Source organism: Schistocerca americana, chromosome 1 (assembly GCF_021461395.2).
Source record: "Schistocerca americana isolate TAMUIC-IGC-003095 chromosome 1, iqSchAmer2.1, whole genome shotgun sequence".
Classification (NCBI taxonomy): Eukaryota; Metazoa; Arthropoda; class Insecta; order Orthoptera; family Acrididae; genus Schistocerca; species Schistocerca americana.
This window is the reverse complement of record NC_060119.1, coordinates 61375721-61380529: the sequence shown is the minus strand read 5'-3', so window position 1 is coordinate 61380529 and position 4809 is coordinate 61375721.

Sequence of the window (4809 nt, the reverse complement as noted above, 5' to 3'; positions counted from 1 at the left end):
CCCCTTTGGCATCCCAAAACACCGTTGCCATCAGTTTTCTGGCAGAAAAATCTTGCGAGGCTTTTCTTGGTTTGGTAGGCGAATTTGAATGTGCCCACATCTTTGATTGTTCTTTTGTCTCAGGGTTCACGTACTTAATCCAGGTTTCGTCACCGGTCACGATTCTGTTTAACAATGGTTCTCCTTCGTCCTCATAACGTGACAGAAAGTCTAATGCAGAGGCCATTCTTTGAGTTTTGTGGTGGTCGGTAAGAATTTTGGGCACCCATCGTGCACAGAACTTACGGTAACCCAATCTTGCTGTCACTATCTCGTACAAGAGAGTCTTAGAAATCTGTGGAAAACCAGTAGACAACTCCGACATTGAGAAACGTCGATTTTCACGAACTTTTGCATCAACTGTCTGAACGAGTTCGTCAGTCACCAATGATGGTCTACCACTCCTCTCTTCATCATGAACGTTTTCTCGTCCACTTTTAAATAAACGTACCCATTCACGGACAACTCCTTCACTCATAACTCTTGGTCCGTACACGGCACAAAGCTCACGATGAATAGCTGCTGCAGAATATCCTTTGGCTGTAAAAAACCTTATGACAGCACGCACTTCACATTTGGCGGGGTTTTCTATTGCAGCACACATTTCAAACTGTCACAAAAGCTAGACTAGCGCAGGTACGACGTTCACTCGACCACGGCTTGATGCCGACTGACCTGTTGAGTGCGTGAACGCACAGATGGCGTCGCTACTCCCCCCACAACCCGCACTGTGACCAATCGGAGGTTACTTTCTGAACCGCCCTCGTATATTGTTCCCTTATTGATATAACAAGTTAAAAATCTTCTTACTGTTAACGTCAAACCTTGCACTACCCTATACATAGATATATTTTAAAAGAGTATTTTAACTGTTGTCTTATATGTATGTTGTTGTTGTTGTGGTCTTCAGTCCAGAGACTGGTTTGATGCAACTCTCCATGCTACTCTATCCTGTGCAACCTTCTTCATCTCCCAGTACCTACTGCAACCTACATCCTCCTGAATCTGCTTAGTGTATTCATCTCTTGGTCTCCCTCTACAATTTTCACCCTCCACGCTGCCCTCCAATACTAAATTGGTGATCCCTTGATGCCTCAGAACATGTCCTGCCAACCGATCCCTTCTTCTAGTCAAGTTGCTCTTGTAGGTCCTTTGCTGTCTCTGACAGAATTACAATGTCATCGGCGAACCTCAACGTTTTTATTTCTTCTCCATGGACTTTAATATCTACTCCGAATTTTTCTTTTGTTTCCTTTACTGCTTGCTCAATATACAGATTGAATAACATCGGGGAGATGCTAAAACCCTGTCTCACTCCCTTCCCAACCACTGCTTCCCTTTGATGTCCCTCGACTCTTATAACTGCCACCTGGTTTCTGTACAAATTGTAAATAGCCTTTCGCTCCCTGTGTTTTACCCCTGCCACCTTCAGAATTTGAAAGAGAGTATTCCAGTCAACATTGTCAAAAGCTTTCTTTAAGTCTACAAATGCTAGAAACGTAGGTTTGCCTTTCCTTAATCTTGCTCCTAAGATAAGTCGTAGGGTCAGTATTGCTTCACGTGTTCCGATATTTCTACGGAATCCAAACTGATCTTCCCTGAGGTCTGCTTCTACTAGTTTTTCCATTCGTCCTTATATATATATATATATATATATATATATATATATATATATATATATATTGTTTTGAAATTATTTTTTTAAAGAAATGCCAGACTTAAAAATTTATTACAGAGAAAGCCTTTTAAAATAAAGGATAACCTTATCAATGTGTGTTTTTCACCAGCACCTCCTGGCCCGTACTTCCTCGGTGGCCGAGCAGTTCTAGGCGCTTCAGTCCGAAACCGCGCGGCTGCTACGGTCGCAGGTTCGAATCCTGCCTCCGGCATGGATGTTTGTGATGTCCTTAGGTTAGTTAGGTTTCAGTAGTTCTAAGTTCTACGGGACTGATGCCCTCAGATGTTACGTCCCATAGTGCTCAGAGCCCTTTGAACCAACCTACTTCCACGATAACGTTTTTGGAATAACATGTGTACTTAAGTTGTAGTTTGTGAATCACCCTAATTGACGGTTCATCGAGCTCTCCTGGAGGCTTAGAACAGGACGGGGGGGGGGGGGGGGGCAGGGTGGTGACGGGTGAGGGGGGGGGGGGGGGGGGGTGTCAGTGACACGTAACTGACACTGCACCACACACCATAAGGCAGCTTGACGAGTTTAGCGGTAGATGCACATGTAGAATCAGCTGGTGACACTGCAAGCCTTAAACAGGAAGCCACCTCAGAGCGTGCTCGGCTGGCGCGCTGGCTGTCCCGCAGCGTCCACCAGGAAGGCGGCACTTCGACGCAGAAACCAACGCAGGAAGCCGCGCCGAGTCCCGCACGCCTCCGATATGGGGTGCGCGCGCACGCAGCGGCCGCGCCTCCATTTGCAGACGAAAATAACGAGCGCAGCGGAGGAAATGCAAATCGCGCCGTATAATTACTGCGGCCCGCACGGGGAAGCCGCCGCGCCGGTGTCTCCATTAAGGGCGGCGTCCTTCCTCCGCCGCCGCTGCCGCCGGGACTCCCACGCCTCGGGCCCCTCTCGCGGTGGTGAAAACTTGCCGGTGTAGTCTACAGACCGAACGCCAGATGCAGCAATTACGCTCTCGGCAATTATGCGCTTCGCTGGGGCGTGCTCCACAGCTCCACGGGGCCTAATTGCCTGGCCAGCGAGGGTTAACTAGGCGTAGCAGAGGCGGCGTTCATCGGCGAAAGGCATTCTGTTGCAAGGGCCTTCCGTATCTTATACACCCATTCGAGGCAAAATAAAGTGGTCCGGAAAATACAGTATTTACAACAAGGCCGTTGTTAACGAATATCACAGACGATTCTGGAGGTCGCTGCTGGTTGACATCGACGCAGCTCTGTGCTCGTTTTATCAAACTGAGGCACGCGTAGCTCTTGTAGAATATGTTTGAGTACACTTTCTTTTACGAGGCGTCCAATAAGTAATGCAACACTTTTTTTCTGGGTCGACCGAAGCGTCCGATCCCACCCGTCGGCTTTGACCGGTGACGTAAGGCTGTTGTCATGTGTGACGACGGCGCAGAATTTAGTTTGTGAGAGTGGCTTGTTTGGTGGTCGGTGGTGCTCTCTGGTGGTTTGTTAGTTGATGCTTTTGGTTTAGTTTGCGTGTGTGGCGTGTTTACAGGTGGCGTATTGTTGCGGTGGGTCGTTCTCTCTGGTGGTGTGTTTATGGATAGCGTGTTACGTGGTGTATGGGGTTCATTTGCGTGATAGCATTGCACGTGTGTGGTATCGGGACTGTGCTTTCAGCGGAATATTTTTCAGTGAGTTAACGATTTTAGTTTTTTTTTTATTTCGACGTTATTGTAGTATTTTTCTGTTCATCGTTTGTGAATTTTGGTAAATTTTTTTTGTCTTTGGTGGGTATGGATATGACTGACAAGGTCAACAGTTTTAGGTTGTCGGCGATGATGGGGGACAGTGCGTTGTCTCTAATAAAATTTTTGGATGAAGTCGTGAAGTGTTCAGTATGTCGTGAAGAAATGAGGCTTACTAAAGTTCCGGCGTCTCGAACCAGGGACGGCTGTATGTGGAGATGTTGTAAGGATAACAGCTCAAGGGAAGTGTTCGATTCTAATTTTGTTGGTTTGTTGAGTTTTGTGAGGTAGTGATGATTGTGGACGTGGTTGTAGTTTTGGGTTTTATTATTTGGTATCTGTAGTTTCTGTTAACCTATATAGGTCAAGGGAAGTGTTCGATTCAAATGTGTGTTTGTGGCAGTAGGTGTTCCGGTATTGGGAGTTGCTGTTGAGCTATATAGGTCAAGGGAAGTGTTCGATTCCAATTTGTGGGATCGGGAGCTGCTGTTGAGCTATATAGGTCAAGGGAAGTGTTATTTGTGGAATCAGGAGCAGATGTTGAGCTATATAGGTCAAAGGAAGTGTTCGATTCCAATTTGTGGGATCGGGAGCTGCTGTTGAGCTATATAGGTCAAGGGAAGTGTCCGATTCCAGAGGATATTGTGTTTAGTGGAATTTGAGGAGTTTTGTGTTGTCGGTTTTTTTCGTCGTTTTGTGTGGCGTGGTATGGTGGTGTGTGTCTAAATGTATTTATTTTGCCTCACCCAAAAACCCCAAATTTCCCACACTTGTCCCGTTAGTATCATTAGGGTTTTTGTGGAACGTGTGTGTGTTGGTTTTTCAATGTATTTTCGTGTTTGAGGTGATGTTTACGCAGTGACGTCAAAGGCGCCATATTGGAGTCGTAGTGTATAGTCGTTTCCGCCATATTTGTGACGTCATGGGTCAAAGCAGACTGGTGGAATCGGACGCTTCTGTATTTCCTTTTTGCTCGACCATTTTCGGTTGGAAAAATGCAGAATTTGTTGTGGGACATCGTGGGATATTCTCGCTTCAGCCCCTGTTGTTTGACGAAGTTCCGACAGGTGGTGGTGCTACGCGAAGCCTTCAAAATGACGTCCACAATGGAGGTGCGTTCCAAACAGAAAGGTTTCATTCACTTTCTTTTGGCGGAAAACCGGAGCATCACAGATATTCATAGGCGCCTGCACAATGTCTGCGGAGAGCTGGCAGTGAAAAAAAGCGCGGTGAGTCGTTGGGCGAGGCGTCTGTCGTCATTTCAACAAGGTCGTGCCAACCTGTCCGATTATCCGCGTGCCGGCCGCTCGCACGCACATGTGACTCTTGCAATGTTTGAACGTCCGGACACTCTTATTTGAAGTGATCAACGGACGCAAACGAA